Source organism: Vulpes lagopus, chromosome 11 (assembly GCF_018345385.1).
Source record: "Vulpes lagopus strain Blue_001 chromosome 11, ASM1834538v1, whole genome shotgun sequence".
NCBI classification, from domain to species: Eukaryota; Metazoa; Chordata; class Mammalia; order Carnivora; family Canidae; genus Vulpes; species Vulpes lagopus.
Window position 1 is genome coordinate 108,988,911 of NC_054834.1, and position 21,323 is coordinate 109,010,233.

A 21,323-nucleotide genomic window follows, 5' to 3' on the forward strand; every position below is an offset into this window, starting at 1 on the left:
GGGCAGCCCCGGGAGGAGTGGACTGCTGCTTCCAGGAGAAGGGAAGGGAGGCGGACAGATAACCCTGAGAGCGTGCACTGTAGCAAGCCGGAGCTGACTCCGGGCTGATCCAGAAGTTGAATTCAATTAGCCGAGCGCCAGTTCAGTGCTCTTTCTTCTCCACAATGTTGCCTCTGAAGAGTGACCAAGAGCACTGAGTAGCTCAGCCTCCCGGGGCAAAAGATTGACTTGGGCACACCACTGGAAAAACCAGTACAGCTTCTTCTGACCCTGATAAAACTATAATTTGTAGAGATCAATTAGAGTGAGCCGACCTCATTACAGATCGTTGTATTTAATTTCCTTTCTAAAATTTCCAAGTACATCACTAAGTTACGTTGCAAAGTGGCAAACAAGACAGCAGACCACCGAGCCTTTCTGCCCTCTACTTTCCCGAATAGCTGGCGCCATTAAAAATAGCTACTCCCCTACCTGGTATCATACAGAAAAACTGAAGCAAAGGAGTTCAAAGATCGGAATGGGAAAGATAAAACATTAAACCTCATAAAAGAAACATAGGGGAATATGTTCGTGATGAGGTTGGTGAAGATTCCTGAATCAGGATACAGACAGCACCAATTATAAAGTAAAATACCGCTAATTGGATTTCATTAAAATCAAAAACTTCTGCTCATCAAGATGAGCACCACTAAGACACCGAAAAGGCAAGTTGTAAGAAAGTGTTTGAAATCATGTATCCGGAGATTATGCATTAAAAATCTACAAGGAATTACAAATAAACATCCAATTAAAATGGGGTAAAGATTGGCCGGGCACTTCTCAGATGATAGGCCAATGGCAAATAAGCATATTAAAAGATACTCAACATAATCAGTCATCATGAAAACTAAGATTAACACTACTGTGAGATAGTACAACGGAAATTAATAAAAATTGACCTTCTAAAGTGTTGATGATTTGAGCCTTCACCATTGCTGGTGGGATTATGCTATCACCTGAATTATTTTGTGTTCCCCAAATTCTTATATGGAATCCCAACTCCCAACTATGCTGGTGTTAGGAGGTAGGGCCTTTCAGAGATGATTAGGTCTTAGGGGGGAAGATTCCTGTTCTTATAAAAAAGACCCCACAAAGATCCCTCATCCCTTCCACTATGTGAGGACACGAGCCAGGAGGAGGACTCTCCCTCTTGCTAATCCCCTTTAAATTCGAATTCAATATCAGAAGTTTTTTAAGCAAGAAAATATTATAAAAATGTGTTATGTTGGTGACTAGTTGTGTATAATAATACGTTAGACGCTAAGAGAGATTTAAAAATCGAGAGAAACCCTTGGCCCTTAGGAAAGTACACGTAACCAAGTGTGTTAAGTAAAAATGCAATGTGAAATGCCTAAATTCTCAGGATGTCTTTGTATACACCAGGCACATAGTAGTGGACAATAAATACATGTTCAATTATTTACCTTGAATAAGAATAGTATTTACATTTTGGGGCAACAAACTAGCTGCTCTGCCAGCAGCCTGTTAAGTAATCTTTGGAAATAAATTTAAATTTCTAAACCTGATTTATAAAACTCATGACTTTGGCTACATTGTCCTTAAGTTCCATCCCAGTTCTAAAAATCTATTCATCTAAAAAAAATAAAAAATAAAAAAAAATAAAAATCTATTCATCTTAATTAACAGATTTTATACACTCTACAGAATAATTTATGATTCTGTTGTATAACTTACATTTTCTATTCACTTTAATGCTAATCTGCAGTGTCCGTTTTATCCTTTTAGGTCAAGATGTGTTCTCAGAATACAAGTTCAGCAAGATGTTATTAGCTGTTACATTAAAAGAGTGTTCTCATAAATTACTAAATAAAATCTTTATAAAAAAAGTGTTGATACGTTAATATATATGTATATCTGATTTAAAAACATATAGGTTTCTCAACTGTAGGACTTTTATAGGATCTTTATTATGGTAACATGCAACTGTATCTTCTATAGGAGAATATAGTAAATGTATTTCCAAACTTATATGACAAAGGGCTATTTGCCCACAAAACATTTTTGGAAAATACCTTGGCAAATAATGTGACATTTAAGGAGAAGTCAGTAGATTTTCTGAACCAGAAAAATGTTAGAAAGTGTGATGTGATCTGTGCTTCAATAAAATCCAGCATGCATGGAAAGATGTTGGGAGGGCAAAATTTAAGTGGGATTGACCGCTCGAATGATGCAGAGGATCAGATTGAAATTATGAACAGGGACTATCCGTGGAACTACAGAGAGACAGCAAGTCTGAGACACTTTTTGAATTAAGTATTGATAAAATTGAGTAATTGATTAAATACAAGATATGAAGGACAGAGAATTCAAGTATATCCTGAGAGAATTGTTGTGCTAGCCGTACAAATAGGGAAATTAATGTTACTGTTCTGTTGATTGGGGTGCACATTAGTGATGAATTTAATCTGGACAGATTGTATTTGAGGTCATGTTTTCTAAGCGGACCCGTAGAAAAGCAGTTACAGATGTGAGGTAGGAGCTGGGAAATGTTTTGTTGTATCATCAGCATCATGAAGCAGGGCCATTTCGCCAAGGGAAGGGGCGCCCAGAAGTCATTTCCTGCTGCCTCTTCCCTTTATTTCCTCTCCATCTTTCTTGTAATTATTTGGCTTTGTGGATACTGCCTACTAATCCCTTGGTTTCAATGAAACTACTAATTATTGAACAAAAGGTTTAGTACTTTGAACTTACTACTTCTTGTCATGGGAATACTCTTCTATAAAATACTGGAACAGCAGTGTCCTTCTATTAGTTAGGACCCTTTGCAGATATCCTTTCCTTGGATCCTTGGAGCACCATATTTAAAAAGTAACCACCACCAGTTCCTCATCATTCTCTATCTCAGTAAACCGTTTTTTTTTTTTTTTTAAGATTCTCTGCCTCTTTATTACTGAATTACAGAAATTCTTTGTCGATTAATGGATATAAATTCTTTGCCAAACATATACATTATTTTATCTCGGTTTATGGCTTATTTTTTTCATTTTCATCTACATGTCTTGATGAGCACAAATTTTTACTTTAAGTAAATTTGATTTTTCAAAACAATTCTGTAGTTCAGTAGCTACTCATATATCTTCAGAATTGTACAAACATTGCCCCAGTTTTAGAATATTTTCATTATCCTATAAGGAAACTCCTTACCCTTTAGCCATTACCTCCTTGCTTCCCAATTTCTCCATTCTACACCCCTAGGTGACCATTAATCTAATTTCTGTCTCTAAATATCACGTAATTCTAGATATTTCATATGAAATAATCCACTATATGGCTTTTTGTATCTGGCTTCTTTCATTTGGCATAATGTTTTCAAGGTTCATCCGTGCTATAGCATATATCAGGATGTCATTTATTTTTCTTGCTGAAAATATTCCATTGTGTAGAGCTACATGATTCATCCACTTATCAGTTAATGGGCATTTGTGCTTCTTCCACTTTTGGGGTATTATGAATCATGTTATGAACATTTGTGCACAAGTTTTTGAGCAGCCATATGTTTTCATTTCTCTTGAGCATATAACTAAGAGTGGAATTATTGGATCACATGGCAATTCCGCTTAATCTTTTAAGGAGCTGCAAGATTGTTTTTCAGAGCAGCTGCACCATATCCCATTCCTACTAGTAATGTTTTGCTTTGTTTTCGGAACAGCACTTATCACCACTTACATATTTATTTGTGTACATGTTCACTATCTCCATCACTAAAGCATTTTCCATTCTTAACATAGACACTTTATATAACATTCACGATTCTATGTTCAGTACCCAAAATGATGACTAAGTAGTACTTGATGAATAAATGAATTAATTAGGATATACTTTGTGAGCTAAAATTAGGTTACGGTATGAATCTTCGGATACAGCCATGCAGTTTTATTTATTTCTTCCAATATCGTCAAAAAATAAAGAGATTAGGAACAGTTGTGATGGAGTCCATCACATGGTCATCCATCCATATTTCTTTTTCAAGCTGTGGGTTTTTTTTTTTTATGTTGCTTATTTCATCTTTCTGGAAGTATGAAATAGTTCAATTAAAAATTTTGTTTAAAGGGAAACTTTTAAAAGAAAAGGTAAATAGAGTAGACTTTATGTTTATTAAATTTTGCTTAAGTGGTATTTTCCAAATCAAAAGAGGAGCAAGAGCGATTGCTAAAATCCAATGCATTGAGATGGCAGTTGCCAAAAGGTATACTTAGAAAAGAGGTAATTAGGTGAAAGAGAAATGTATTATCTGTTATTTCACTATTTATTTATGATATTAATATTCTTGAGAGAGTATGTGAAAGGAAGGGAAGTGGTATGTATGAATCTAGGAAGAGAGGAGCCAAAAATGGAAAGGAAAAGGGAAGAACCTTGAGATTTTTTTTTTACTTATTAAGCATATAAGCTTATCTATGTACTTCACATCAACAATAATCCTCTTAAAAATCTTATCCTATATGAAATATTATACCCATATTAAGAAAACTGAGGGACGCCTGGGTGGCTCGGTGGTTGAGCGTCTGCCTTCAGCCCAGGGCGTGATCCAGGAGTCCTGGGATCGAGTCCCACATCGGGCTCCCTGCATGGAGCCTGCTTCTCCCTCTGCCTGTGACTCTGCCTCTCTCTCTCTCTCTCTGTCTCTCTCTGTGTGTCTCTCATGAATAAATAAATAAAATCTTAAAAAAAAATAAAATTGAGGCTCAGAAAAAGAATATAACTTTCCCAAATAGAATGAGCCAGAGCTAAGGTTGCATCTCTGTAACTCCAGAGCCCGTGGTCATATCACCATACGAGGCTGCCTTCCCGAGAACTGGCCAATCGGTCCTCAGCAATGTCTAAAAAGTCCCCAGCCTCTAGCTGCCTACAAGGTTACTCTGGTTTGCTTGGCAAGTATATCACCACAGTAGAAATAGCTTTGTTCCTTATGGAAACCAAGAACCACCAAATGCATCCAAGTAATGTTCCATTGCTGTAATCCTAAGTAATTATCTCTCCTTTTTCCTTTCCTCCTTTTTTTTCTTTCTCTTCTGTTTTTTCCTTCCTTCCTTTCTTCCTTGTCCCCTCCCCACACTGTCCCCATTCCCTCCCTTATTTTCTCTTTTTTAGGTTTGTTTAGTGGTTAACAGAAGGAGTCTGGAGTGAGACTGTGTTATGGGCTCAGTTGTGTCCCCCTACAAATTCCTATGTTGAAATCTTAACCCCCGGTACTCCAGATTGTGCTGTATTTGGTGATAAGGGCTTTAAAGAGAATTGCTGGGCTACAAGTTATAAGGTGAATAGTAAAGGTCTTAAGATAAAGGGAATAGTTTTCTAAGGATCACAGTCAGTTGGAGCTAGAAATATGTTGGCAATTTGGCTTTGGTGACAGGAAGACAGGAAGAGCACTCAAGGGAGTGGCGGTGGATATCGATGTGGACGGGAACTTATGACCAGATTCAAAGGGCAAAAAGCCCACGGAGAGTGGAAGACACCAATAGTAGGCTGGAATTACAGCATTAAATTTCTAGTACATCATTTTGGGGAAGACATAAGACGGCTCAGACGGTCACTGATCTATCATTAATAACACCTGTTATTTTACCATCTTTAAGTAAATCTGGAAAAATTACATATTGTGTTTACTTATATATCATCAGCATTGTGCTTCCTAGTTGAAATTTGAGCTTCCTAGTTAAAATTTTCTTTTTCACAGATTGTTGAACTTTTTTTTTTTTTAAGTCTTACTATTAATTTCTGAGATCAGTGCATACTTTGCCATGTCTAAAAGAAAGAAATTTCATTTTGGCTGCTTCTTTGTGGTGCACCAATGAAAGAACAGGAGAGACAAAACCCAACAACCAGAAAAGAGGGGGAAAATAGCTTGAAGAATAATTCCAATTTTCTGCTCAGCAGTGGCTAATGTTGTTATCCTCTTGGTGTTTATTACTGCCATCCACTCAATTTGGCTGATCCCTGGGGGAGCTACGCATCTGCCCACTAAAACCTGGAGTCTGTTTTTATCTTTAACCTATGTGCTTGCTTCCTTGGCTGCTTCTCATCTTGGCTGAGTTTGCTGCACAATAACACCAAGGATAATGAATGAAGAAGGAAAAAATTAGAATAAAACTTAGAGTAGGAGAGGGGAAAGATAAAAACCCTCCAGGGATTCTAATAGTGTTCTTTTTTCTCTTTATGTTTTGAAGTTCATTTTTTTTATAAGTAGTATTTTCAATGGAAAATTTCCAAATATTCATAATGACTAGAGACCGGAAATGGATTTTTCTTAAAAACTATCCTTAATCGGTTTCCAACTCTTGCTACTGATTGTAGAATTTCTGAACTTGCATAATCTTGGTGAGAAGTTTGAGAGCCGGACTTTCTTCAGGAAAAGAGTATTTTTTGAATAAATACATTGTGAGAATGCAAATGTGTGAGCAGTTTCCCAAGAGAGGTCTCAGGCACTTTTGCCACATACCAAATTCTAACAAGTCCGTACAGAGCCTTCTTTATCTCTTTTTTACCTTCCCCTTAAGGCCCACATTCTTGGGACACTGAGTCATCATTATAAGCATTATTTTGGCATCAGGATTATTTATCTATGAAATAAGATTGAGATTAAGATAAAATGTCATGAGGCTCTGACTATATGGAATACATACCACATTTATTTTAAGAAACGATATTAAAAGTACAGAGATACATCATTATAAAACGTCACTTTTTGTAAATGTTTTAACATTTTTTGGTTTCTTCTTTTTAGGATTTTTTAAAGTATATTTGTGTGAGAGAGAGTGGAAGAGAGAGAGCATGCACGGAGGGAGAGGGAGAAGCAGACTCCCCACTGAGCAGGGAGCCTAATGCGGGGCTCCAACACCAGGCCCTGATGACCTGAGGTGAAGGCACTTGCTTAACTGACTGAGCCACCCAGGGGCCCCAAAATGGTTTCTTATCTATTAGATTACTGTATCTTGACAATAATGCTGTACAGCCAATAGGTATATTGAATTTGTGTTAGAGATACTGATCTATTTTCCAACATCATATGGCTAAGATGTCTAGTAAGCAACAGAGGCAAAACTGGATCCTGGACTTCCCCACAGCTTCCTTAAAATAAGCAAGACTTATGGTATAGAGACTAAATCCACTTCAGGAAAATATAATTCAATATATTTTAATTACTTAACATCTGTCTGTATTTATTTGTCTTTGAAATATTACCTTATTGTGAATTCAAGACCGTAAGTAGACTGTATCACCAAAGGAACTACAGGATAAAAGTCGATTTCTCTGGTTTGTTAATCCTACAAGTACAATTCATTAACCCAAATAAGTTTTTACTGTGGTCATTATTATAATTATTATAATTTTTGATTGAGTTGCCTAAATGCCTTCTGTTCCTGGTTTAAAGTCTATACTTCATTAGCGGTTATATTTATTATTGTATAAATATTTCTACATCACTCTATCCAAATATATGGGAAGTTGGTTTTTGACCCAAGCCTTAGCTAATCACATTTGAGAGGGGCATAGATCAAAGCCTTAAAAAACCCGGGGTGGGTGGGGGGTTGTCGCTTACACTTGAGAAAAAGACACCGAAGTTCACTCAGCAAAGACTGAATGAATAGATTAGAACAAGTCTACACAAAGGAACATCTAGAAAAGGTGCCTTTTTTCTCCAAATTTTAGTGGAAATAGAAGCCATATCTACAAACATTAAAAAAAAATTTTTGATTAAAGAACAAAGTTGAAGGAGCACATGGATGGCTCAGTCAGTTGAGCATTTGTCTCTTGGTTTTGGCTCAAGTCATGATCCCATGCTGGGCTCTGTTGCTCAAGGAGGAATCTACTTGTCCCTCTCCCTCTGTTCCCCTGCCTCTCCAGTCTCTCTCTCTCAAATAAATAAATAAAAACTTAAAAAGAGAGGTGTGTGTGATATATAATACTATTAGAAGGGGAGGTGGGGAGAAGTGTCCTGATTTGTGAGGAAATTAAAAAGTAAATTCAAGATAATTTGATAATTTAAATGACATGGAAGGTGAGAAAGAGAGAAGAATCAAGGACAGCTACAGTTCCCGATTTAGCAAAGGGATCAACAGAGAGTTCCAGGCAATGAGTTGAGAAGCCTAAGGCAAGGAGCTTGTTACCTTAGGAGGGTGATGAATTCAATGTGAGGTGGTTTGAAGTATTTGTAAGACTTTCATTGGAGCCATAACATAAGAAGCTCAACATGTAGATGTGGAGCTCAGAGCAGACATCTCTACTAGAGTAAGAAATATGAGAATCCAACTAGAAATGATAATTACACGTGTAAAGTGGATGAAATTGATTTGACAAGTACTTGCATAGCGTTTGCTACGGAACAGGCATTCTTTTAAGTGTTTTTACAAACTTAAGGTTATGTAACCTGTGACTGTGTGAGGTGAGTGTGAAGATTAGAAAGGAACACCCCAGAACTAAAGTCCCAAGAATGAGGATGAGGAAAAGAGATCTGAGAAGACAACTAAGAAATAGCCCAGGGAAGCAGGAGGAAACCTAAAACTGCAGTGGCAAGAACGATAAGGGAAGTGGGCACTCCGAGAAATTGTTGCAAGTTGACAACGTCTAAAGCACAGAGCGTTCAAAGTAAAACAGGAGCTTAAAAAAAAAAAAAAAAAGAGCATGGGGTTTAGTGACATTGTCCACATCCTGCAAAATTACAAAGGATTTGGCCCAGTGGTGTGGGCAGCAGCGGGGGAGCTACCGAAGGAAGTGGAACAGAGGCTGTGACAACAGCGAGTGAGGCTATCATTGTATAGGTGCATCCTGAAATATAAGAGAGCATTTTAGGGGAAATTTTTGTGGAGGGAATAGTTTTATATGTTACTGCCATTAAAGAGAGGGAGACAAAAGCTGAAACAAACAAAAAATAAAATGAATAGAGGAGTGGTTGGGTGGCTCAGTGGGTTGAGCACCCGACTCTTGATTTCAGCTCAGGCCCTGATCTCACAGCCCTGGGGTTAAGCCTCTACTCAGGCTCCCTGCTCCTCGGGGAGTCTGCTTGGGATTCTCTCTCTCTCTCCCTCTCCCTCTACCGCCCCCCCCCCACATGCATTCTCTGTCTTTCTAAAATAAATAAATAAATAGATTTTTTTAAAAAAACTAAAATGAATAGATGATCCTCTAAAATGAATAGAGGATCCCAGGCAACAGGTGAAGAGGGTCTAACTTTGCCCTGAAGAAAAGAATATATTTCATAAAACAAGAGATTTTCTTACTTTAGGCAGTAGGGAAATACGATACATTTTCAGGTATGGTCATGTGCATGTGTGTTTTGCGAGGGAGGTGTTGAAGAGAAAAATAGAAAGTAGATTTTCCTGCTGTGATTCAATTCTCTACGTGAATAAGAGGTTGAGATTGTTCAAAATTTTGAGAAGTAGTGGACTTTTAAAAATGTGAGGGTTTGATATTTTCTCTAGATGAAATGAAGGGAGATACTAAAAATATTCTTATTAATTTATGGGCTCCTGGGATTCGAAATTATAAATTCATAATAATTTGTGCCTTCAAAAATCAGTGCTCCTTCTCTCCAGATATAAAATTGAACTTCTGAAGGATCCAGAGTTCGATTTTAACAATTGGACAGACATAAAAGACATAGAGGGCAAGACTATGAGGAGTGTTGGCAAGAGCAAGAGGAAATATATAAGTAACATTATTTAATAATCAATTTTTCCTGCATGTGTACATTCTTTGTTCAAAATTATAGATGATATCTTAAGCTAGCAATATCACACACTTGTAAATTTAAATATATGAAAATGGCTAAATGCAAACCCATGTTTATTTTATCATAAAAATGTTTTGCTTTTAATATAGATATGCAACCTTATGACAACTATTGGGGCAGCACATCCATCCACCGAATGTAATATTACACAAAGTTAAATTGTTAATGAGTAAAAGATAAAGTGGGGAATAATCATGGAAATATGAATTTTAAAACCTGAATACAAAAATATATGCCTTTTTAAAGATAATCTAAGGAAAATTGATGTCCATGCAGAAAAATATGTTTTTATAAGGGAATATACATTAGACCAGTGCAGTTATTTTGAATTTTGAACTTTTTAATAAGATTTATTTATTTTAGAGACAGAGAGAGAGAGAGAGAGAACTCTCATGAGCAGGGGGAGGGTCAGTGGGAGAGGGAGTAAAGCAGACAGAGCCCTACTTGGGGCTGGATCTCACGACCCCCAGAATCATGACCTGAGTTGAAGAGTGGGATGCTCAACCAACTGAGCCACCCAGGTCCCCCTCTATTCATTTTATTTTTTATTTCAGCTGTATTTTTTAACTTATTAAACTGTTGTTTCAGTTATCTTGTTTATTGAACCACCATTCTTTACCACTTTTTGTTGATATTAGTGAGCTGAATATGTTCATAAATCCAGTTCTCAGAGAAAGGTAGATAGCCTATGTCTGCTCCAGAAGCAAATTTATAAATAATAAACTCTTCATTGATCCACATTAATCGGGGATTCCCCTTCTCTCACAGTGAATGGTTTAATTGTTTCTCTATGATAAATCTGTGGCCAATGATATGAGCACAGTGTGCTATTTTCCAGGGCTGAGAATGGGGTACTTTTGAAAAAGGTCCTTGCTCTAAATGGAGCCACATGGGCAAGGCCACATAACGACTGCTCACTTGTCTTTATGCAATGCCTGGGGCTGAAGCAACCATCTGTGAGAGTGAGATTCTCGGGGATAACACCTACTTGCTAGGGGCTCCTGGGGGGCTCAGGCGTTGAGCGTCTGCCTTCAGCTCAGGTCACGATCCCGGGGTCCTGGAATGGAGCCCCACATCAGGCTCCCTGCTCACTGTCCACCCCCAGCCCCAGCGTGTGCCCTCTTTCTTTCTCTCTCTTTCTCAAATAAATAAAATCTTAAAAAAAAAAAAAAAAACCTCTACCTGCTATAAATAATGGAAATAAAATGACAGATTTGCTAACCAGTGTTGAAGCGTATCACCTCTGTGCTCTGTATAATAAGACAATATAATGAAGTAAGTAGCCTCATGATTTAAGCTGGTGGTGCTGTGACTTTGTCTCAGCAGCAGCCACATAACCTAACCGGCAATCATTCTGCTGTTTTTACTCTCACAAACTGGTTATTAATCAATTTGTTTCAACTGTTTTTGATTGGAAAGTGCTTGGAGGAGGGGTAAATAATATCAGTACTACCAAGCCCAGGTCAGAATCCTCTTTTTTTTTTTTTTTTCTTTTTTTATCATTACAGCTGTGTTGACATTAAAATAATGTCTGATCTTTTGGCTATAAAAGAGTCAAATTTTAAAAGTTTTTTAAAAAACTATTTTAGTGTGTTTTATTTATTTTTTTAAAGTAATCTCTCCACCCAATATGGGACTTGAACTCACCACTGTGAGATGGAGAATTGCATGGTCTCCTCAGTCTCCTGACTAAACCAACCAGGCATCTCTAAAAGAGCCGAATATTTAGATTGTTCTAGAAGTATACAGAGAGTAAAGATAAAATATGGAAAATAAGCAAAACATTCTGATTTGGTAAGTAAATTAATACTAGAAACACAGAGTGGTTCAAAAATAAAACAAAATCAGAACAACAAAAGAAACCTCTTGAAATAATTGCAAACTGTTGACTCTACCTATGTTTACTTAAAGATTGGCTAATCCACTAGGAAAATGCCTCTTGGGTCTGGTTCTTATTACAGGAAGTCATGTTTCTGGAGAATTGTGTAATGTGAAATTCCCTGATGTTCATTCATCAGTCAAATCGTGACATGTATCTGTATTTTAGATTGTGACAATCTCACTGATAGAAAGCTTTGTTATTCTTTCTTTCCGACAACAAGCAGTTGTCGGATGTGATTTTATAAAGTTTCTTCTAAGAGTGATACATTAAAAGCTGTTCACTGTGGAGGCCTAACTTCTTGTCATTTATAATGTAAGAAGAAAAAAAAAAGTAAAGGAAAATCCCGTAGAAAGGAAGTGGTGACACCAGGGAGAAAGAGTGAATATCTCCATGTTATAAACAAATAGCATACATGTGTAAACTATTTATTTTTTAAAAAATCAACAAAAACAGAAGTGGAGAGCATGGTGATACAATTATATACAGTTAGAGATGAAAGAAACCATAGGGATAAGCATTTTTTAATGAGAACACAGAATCCCAGAAACAGATTTTTCCCCCCAAAGTCTAACATTTGCAAATTGGCAGAACTTCAATTCAAACATGGGAATTGTGACCATTCAAGGAAAAGGCAACTGCACTTCCTATTCTCTCAAGAAAAATCCACTATTCTTGGAAACACCTTCCTCTTTTTTTTCCCCTAAAGTGAATTTCAGATTTTTTATCATCTCTAAAAACTAAATTTCGTCAAATTGTAACTAGGGGATTTTTATTCTGTTTTGAGCCTAAGTCCTATAAGCAAAATAAGTCAAGAGGAATTTCATCAATTAAAACAATTTAAAGAAACAATTTGTATGTATATTTTTAAAAAGGAAAAACAATCTAAACAATAATAAGAAATATTAATTCTTATTTCTAGTTAAGAGAGAACAGAGACCTGTGAAATAGAGAAGGAAAATTGAGAAGTGATGGGAGGGAAGGAGAGAATAAAGAGATAATTGTAAGTCATGAATAGGGAAAATGTAAATATGTAAAAATATTTCTAAAATTCTTTAAGTCTGAAGTGAATGTGATACAGATCTGTTAGTACTAAAACTACAATGGACAAAGGGAAGCCAAGTAGAAATGCATAATAAAAGAAATAATGCCAAAGATCAAAGATTCTTCATGACATATTTACCCATAATAACTAAAAGTCTTTTAGAAAAATATGTATGGAATTATTTTCTCTAGGTTTTACAGTTAAATCTGTAAGACTTCTTCTTTTTTTTTTTTTTTTCAAAAAAGAGGTGACATTCATTTTTTTGAGCTCACTTTTCCTCATTATAGTGACTCTGATTCCTATACCAACCCAGTTTAGTTAAAAGCAAAACTTGTCATAGCATACTGCCCCCATTTTTATTCTTTAAGGGGGAAAAAACAAATAAAAGTTGGTATTCTATATCTAAGCCAAAATGGAGGTTTCTGAGAATTCAATTCTGTTCATCTACTAATGAACCTAGGCATAACTCCAAATAAAAGTAGATGGAAAAAATACAAATGAATACAGTAAATTTAGGTGTGAGGAGAAAGAAAAGAACTAAATATATTAAATGTGGCTTTCTTTTTTGAAATTACTTAAATTCAATTAATTAACATATAATGCATTATTGAGTTCAGAGGCAGAGGTCAGTGATGCATCCGCCTTATATAACACTCAGTGCTCATCACATCACGTGCCCTCCTTAACATCCATCCCCCAGTTACCCCATCCTCCCACTCCCTCAGCAACGCTCCGTTTGTTTCCTATGATTAAGTCCTATGATTTGTCTTCCTCTCTGATTTTATCTTGTCTTATTTTTTCCCTCTTTTCCTCTATGATCCTGTTTTGTTTTTTAAACTCCACATATGAGTGAGATCATACTATAATTGTCTTTCTCTGACTGACTTATTTTGCTTTGCATAATACCTTTTAGTTTCATCCATGTCATTGCAAATGGCAAGATTTCTTTTTTTTTTTTTTTTTGATTGCTGTAAAGGAACAGAGAGCCCCAGCAGATCTGAGTCATGAACCTCCAGGAACCCTTAGCATGTTGGTCTACAGCTACTTCCATTTAAGACTGTAAATAAAATGCCAGACCCATAAAAGAATGAGAACTATGAGCCCAAAGAATGAAAGGCAATGGTGTCACTTCCTTTTTCATTCAGAGCATCCAACAAATAGTTTTATTTTTCTCTTGGTTCCTTACAATAAATGCTCATTATTTTACATTTTTATAAAGACGAGTTAGTTTGTCCAAATTGTCATCTTTTTCTCCTATCCAAATTTAATCTAATACATACTCATATAATTAGGAATTGGATAACATCTTCTCGTAAAATGCCCTACTTAATTCCTTTGATTTTAATTTTCTGAGGATGGAGAACAGAGTTTTGATTTTTTGGTAAGCTACTTTAAATCTTAATAATTAAGTTAACTTATACATTATTAAAATGTATGACATTGCATACTTTTTGTATCATGCAAAGGATCTAATGTATAAAAAGCAAATAGGTAATGTTCAGCTTTGAAGATATTAAAAACTGAATCTGCATATTCAATTGTAATGAAAGAACTGAAAGTGATCTTAAAGTGACTTATTCTCTTCTTTGGCTTCTCAAAAACATCTTTTCTCAAAGATTTATTTTTCATGGATAACTTTATGGCTTACATCACACCAAAAACTTTATAAAGAGGGGGCACCTGGCTGTCTCCGTTGGTAGTACATGCCAATCTTGATATCAGGGTTTTGAGTTTGACCCCCATCTTGGGTGTAGAGATTGATTAAAATTTTTTTTAAAAATTTAAATATTTTATTTACTTGAGAGAGAGAGCAAGCGAGAGAGAACATGAGTAAAGAGGAGGGGCAGAGGGAACGGGAGAAGAAGACCCCTACCCCTGCTGAGCAGGGAGCTGGACTGGGGATAGATCCCAGGACCCCAGGATCATAGCCTGAGCTGAAGGTAGATGCTTAAGCCTCTGAGCCACCCAGGCACTCCTAAAAATCTTTTTAAAAATCTTTATAAAGATAACTTCCTTATCTTGCCTTCTCCAGGACATATTACTACTTGATACTCTTTTTGATCCTAACTCTATATACTGTTTTCTTTAAATATTTAAACATGTCTCTGATATATCCTTAACGGTGATATGGACGCTCCTGAGAGATCTGAGGGAAACAACAGACACTTTTCTGAAATGCGGATACACATATGCACAGATATTTTTTTTCGTACACATTTCCGAAGACCTCATGGATGTCCACTCATTTATGTGTTTTTAAGTGAGGCATCCTATTACAAGGATAGATGGTCACTTGTATCTCTCTGGCTTCTGAATATGGAGATAATAATATGGAAGTAAGTGGCAGTAAGTGGCAGTGGGAAAAGTAAAGTTGGTATGAAAATGTAATGGCAAACAATGGTGTCTCAAGAACCTTTACTTTTTTAGGGACTTTATTTAAATGATGAATGCAAATCTAAAATGGCTTTAAAGGAGCTGACCACATACAGGAAAAAAAAAATCTCTCCTGCCATGTGAATTGAGGCTAATCTAAATTCTCCTTAATTAAACATCTTTCCTCAGTTGATACATTCATCGGGATTTTCTTAAGAGAAAAAACACACAACATACAAAAAGAAGTTAATCCTGGGAAGTTTGGAATCAGATGGAATAAAATTATTAGCACCAAAAGAAGAACCTAGGCATTTCTAGGATAAATTGTTTATCTCACAATTTTTTGATAAACCACATTAACATTAGGATGTAGATGTAAAATGATTTCTCATTGTGTACCTGTTTCCTTTCCTCATAGACTGAACAACTATGCTAAATGTGATTAAAACCACAGAACTCAACTAAGATGTGTAGAAACTTGAATAATGTGCACAGTCTCGTACATGATTATAAAATCAAATTCTAATACTAAATATAAATTTTGTCTACAATATTTATCATTTGGGATTATGTTTGCTTCAACTGATATAAATAATTGAGCGGTGAGGTAAACATCCCAATTAATATACATGTAACTGCAGTCCTGGAAAGAGAGGAGTGTGCCTACCAAGGAAAATGGCATCAGATGGAAATATGGATCTATACAAAGTAAAGATGCCACAGCACGTAACTACATGGTCAAATATAAAAGATTTTTTTTAACATTTAAATCTGTTTGAAAGATAATTAGCTCATCAATTTTGACAAATGTGTCATACCAATATACGACGTTAGTAAAAGGAGTTGGGAGCATATGGCTACTCCTTCTAGCTTCATAAGTTTTCTGTAAGTCTAAAGGTATTTAATTAAGTTTATTTTAACCAACTGAAACCAGAATAATGACATTGTAGTATGTTACTAATAACGTATATGGAAACAAATTGTGTGACAGCCAGAGCACAAAGGCCAGGGAAGGAAAAGTAGAAAAATACTGTTTGAAGTTTCTTATACTAGAAGAGAAATGGCTTAATATCTCTTGAAAGTAAAACTGGGATAAATCAAAGCTGTATATTCTAAGCCCCAAAACAACCACTAAAATAAAAAGAATGATGGCAAATAAACCAACATAGGAGATAAAACATTATCATACATGATACTAAATTTAAAAGAAGACCCCCAAATAAGTAAAAAAGAAAACAAAAATAGATAGGACCAGTAAAACAATAGCTTAAAGAGGGACTTAAATTCAAACCTATCAATTATCACATCAAATGTAAATGTTCTAATTTAAAGGCAAATATTGTCTGGGGTGCCTGGGTAACTCAGTCAGTTAAACATCCAACTCTTGATTTTGACTCAGTTCAGTCAGTCTCAGGGTCATGAGATTGAGCCCTGCCCTGGGCTCTACACTGGGGGAGTCTACTTCTCTCCCTTTCTCTCCCTCTACCCTTCCCCACACTCCAGTGGATGTACACACACACACACACACACACACTCACTCAAACAAATAAAATCTTTAAAAAATAAAAGGCAAATATTGCCTGATTGAACAAAACATCAAGACCAAATTATATGTTGCCTAAAAGCCCATTTTGTTTTTTTGAATTAAATTCAATTAGCCAACATATAGTACATCATTAGTTTCAGATGTAGAGTCCAATAATTCATCAAGTTGTGAATAATACCCAGTGCCCTCCTTAATGCTCATCAGCCAATTACCATTTTATAAACAAACACACAAGTTAAAAGTGCAAAGACCTTGATATAGACTGATAAAAGAAGAGAGAAGGTACAAATTACTAATGTCAGGAAGTAGAGGTTTCACATCATTATAGATTCTAGTATAAGGAAATATTATAAACGACTTTATGCCTATAAATTTGACAACTTAGGTAAATAGACCAATTTCTTGAAAGACAGAAACTACCAAGGCTCACTCAAGAAGAAATAGAGAACCTGAATAGTCCTATAATTATTTTTTTTAAATTGAATTTTGTAATTACATACCTTTCCACAAAGAAAATTTCAGTCCCAGATGGTTTCACTGGCAAATTCCACCAAACATTTAAAGAAAAAAAAAATGCTACAAATTTTATATTAACCACTCCAGAAAATTTACCGAAAGGGAGGTAACACTTGCCAACTCATTCTGTGAGGCCTGAATTACCCTGGTATCAAAACCAAAGAAGACAATATGACTGAAAAACATTAGCCTCCAGTACAGCAATATTAGGTAAAAATATGTTCCAATTTTCATCAGGAAACAAAACAGGAAGACCTGTTTTGATTTTTAAAAATTCAGGTATCTAACATTATAATATTTGTACTTCGAGTCTATTAATTGAGAAAATGTAAAGGGAATATCATTAGGAATCTAGAATTCTTCAAACTGAAGTCTTATTCATAGTTTTACTATTTTTATTGTAGTGAAGTAGATACACCATGAAATATGCTATTTTAACCATTTTTAAGTGCACAACCCTGTGTCATTAATTATATTCACAATGCTGTACAATCATCACCACTATCAATGTCTGAAATTTCTCATCACCTCAAACAGAAACTCTGTATGCAGTAAGCAATAACTCACCATTCATCCCATCCTCTAGAGGTGGTAACCTCTGATCTACTCTCTGGCTCTGTGACTTTGTCTATTCTGGATATACACATGGAATTATACACTAAATCTTCTACTGTGTCTGGTTTATTTTACTTAGCATAATGTTCTCAGGGTTCATTCATATCGCATGAATCAGAAATGCATTCATTCTGTATTCATGCGTATTTGAAAATAGTTGGTACAAAAAGAGCAAGAGTAGGCATATGACAGTTCGAAATAATCATTTTGATTCATTTTCTGAGATACTTTGAAGTTTCCTAAATGAGCCTTAAAAAACATGATCAAAATTTTACAACAAACACTATTATTCTTAAGACTCAACCAATTACTGAGATTCACTCCATTATTAAGCCTTGTGGAATGAGGTGATGCTTAGAGATGGGTTATTATGGGATTCAAGGATAGGTTAGCATTGATAAGAATCATGAATAGAGAGAGAAACTGAGCCTGGCAGCAGAGTGGTGGTGGTGGTGCTGAAGCTGTGTTACAGCTGAAGGGTGTCCATGGCACATTATGCTTGGTGATAAAAACACTACATTTTATTAGTGCCGTATTGACTGATACTTTCACATTTCTGATGTCAAAATAGCCTAATCAACAACATATAATATGTATTCAATCTAGAGAGAATGCTACCATTACATTTTGATTTGGGAATTCCTTGCAATAAGTCCATGATACCTCAGGAAACTGTGGCCCAGCAGATGAAACTATTGGGATAGAAGTATTGCATCACTGGGACTTCATTATGGACCATAGTGTCCCTTTACTCTTTTGTTTTTAAAATAAATTTCAAATGTGTTTGAAAACACACTTGTTCCAAGTGAGAGAGAACATAGAATTCCAAAGAAGGTGGGATCTCCGGGTGGCTCAGTGGTTTGGCATCTGCCTTCGGCCCAGGGTCTGACCCCAGAGTCCCGGGATTGGGGATCGATTCCCACGTCGGGCTCCCTGCATGGAGCCTGCTTCTCCCTCTCTCTCTCTCTCTCTCTCTCTCTCTCTCTCTCTGTGTGTCTCTCATGAATAAATAAAAGGAATCTTTAATTAAAAAGAAAAAAAAAGAAAGAATCCCAAAGGAGGGCCTGAAGAGAGATGAAGAGAGCAGATTAGACATGGGTCCAGTGTTTTTTGTCATCGGTTCTGGAAAGAAGAGATGTGGAAAAGACTAAATCGCCCTCAACCTTTTGGTAGTTGAATCTTAAGCTCTGATTCTAGGAGATAACTGCCACTTAGAGAAGAAGTGAAAACAAGGAGAGAGGAGTAATGAGAAGACTGGGCTCCTGGAAATGACACATCACACCCAGAAACCAGTCATTGAAGATCCCAGAGACCCAGTAGAGACGGTCTAGCATGAAAGAACTTTTTGAAAGAACTTGCACCCTTTCTTCATTTTGGTGAGATTTGATATTCAGAAACAAGGACTTCAATAGTTACTCTTGAATTCAGATTTCTCCAAAGGACAAAAAAATCAGAAAGAATTATAGTATTGGTATATTTCTATAAAAGGTATAAATGTTTTTAAGAAGACAACTCTGTAAATTAATTTCCCACGTTAAATATTTTAGATGGAAAGCAAAAAAGGGAGGGGGCTGGAGATAACCTCAATTGAAATAGGTGAATTACATTATAGTATATTTCCTTAATCACGTCTACATAGCAAAAATAAATTGGCAATACAATTAACTTATTTTAACCAATATCAACATTCAATTTATCTAAAGTATACTAATAAATATTTTTCAGAATCGTAGTCTAATATTCCCTTCCCTTTTCATCTTGCCTTTCCTGCCCTTTACTTTTTTTTTTTTTTTATTTTGCAAGAATGTTTACCTGGCTTGCTTTATTTATTTATTTATTTACTTACTTTTTGCTAAAAGGGTAATGACATGAGGTGAAATCTCATAAATTAAAAGTTTGTACACACTGAATTTAAACCAACCATTTCCAAAGGATAAATAACACATTTACTATTTGGTTAGTTGCTATGTATTCTGGGAATAAGTTAAGCCCTTTGAACTTGGTCTTTTCTTCCCGTAGTTAGCTGTCTTGTCCAATTATTTGAATTTGAATAATATAGATAACAAAGATCAGGAAATTAATTCTGAAGAAAAGAGTAAGTTAATATCATGAAAACTATGAATTAATTCAAAACCAATTTCCCACTTCATAGATTATTTTATTTTTAAATTTGGCAGAAATGTTTTTCATAGAAGGTTCTAGTCAAAATAGTTCTATGACCAACAAGTAAGTGAAGCCCAGAGTTACAATCAGGCCGGCAAGCACAATGAGGGCATACTTCATTTGGACACAAACCACATTTCCCAGAGCAATTTTGATCTAATCCTTGGAGATAAAACAAATTCTTAAAGACATCAGACTACACCTCTAAAAAAACACAAACAAAACAAAATTTGTGCCGCTCAGCAAACCTTATAGAAAGAGGAACCGAATAGTAACGTCATTGGTAATGTCATTAAAGTTCTCCAGCAAGACGCTGTCTACAGTCACTCACCTAAAAACAAATTTGGTTTCCTAGTGCAACTATTCAAATTGTTAGAAGTAAAAAAAAAAAAAAGTTAGAAGTATTATAAAGTTTTACCTCTATAATGTTAATTATCTGTGTTTACATTAATAGTTTTAATCTCTGTTGATCCCTATGAATATTTTATATCATTTTACTGACCTGTAGGCTCTAAATTAAATTGCAGGCTCCAACCCATTTTCGGACATGATTGACTTTTTTGCTTAAAGATTAGATGAGACACAGATAACAATGTTTTGAAATGATCATCTCTAGAATGATGAACGACAAAAAAAAAAAAAAATCTGAAAATGTTTTAGGAAAGGATTTGGTTCGGTTTAAAGACTTTGCAATGCATCAGAATTGCCACCTTTCCCTGCCGGCGTCACTGTGGGGCCCTTGGGCGTCAGCTCTCAGGCCGCTGTAGGTTTCCTGCCGGCTTGTGCCCTTTGTGTTTATCACCCAATTTCCCAAGTCATTTTGTGACTAATTTCCAGAGCGCTGTGACTCAGTGTGGCTCTTGCTTATCTTTTCCTCTTCTCTTCCTACAGGGCGCTGCTCCTGGCTTTCATTTTTTGGTGATACTCACACCAGTGAGCGTCTCCCTAGTTAAGTGGCCTCGTCCCACTCCCGTTCTGCGCCCGTGGACCTCGGGACTACGCGCTTCTGCTCACTACCAGGAGCGAATTTTAATGTCATTGCACAGCCAGCGTGAAGGCGACAGCACGTCATGTGGGTGCGTGATCTGTGGCTCTAACTAACTTAAAGGAATCCTTGCATGTTCTTATTCAGCATCTTGGAACAGGAGCCTCGGTCCCTGCAGGCTTGCAGCCGTGTCCTTAGAGATCAGGTACCAGAGACATAAAATACCTCCTTTTGATGACAAGGATCCTAATGTCCGTGCTGCATTGTGACTATCAACAATTAAAAGCAATAACCAGAAGGTTCTCTAGACATGCCGGCCAGGGTCTTTATCACACGCCCTTATGTGTTAATAAACGGTATTTGAAAAGGAAAGCAAGTCCTCAGGAAATTCCAACAAAACAGACACAATTAGCC

At 36.1% G+C, this 21,323-nt stretch overlaps 1 protein-coding gene across 4 annotated transcripts in view; it reads right to left on the minus strand.

The window, feature by feature from the left end:
- TFPI (tissue factor pathway inhibitor) overlaps nt 1-21,323 on the minus strand; it is an 88,559-nt gene that overhangs the window by 32,475 nt on the left and 34,761 nt on the right. The window lies entirely within an intron of this gene.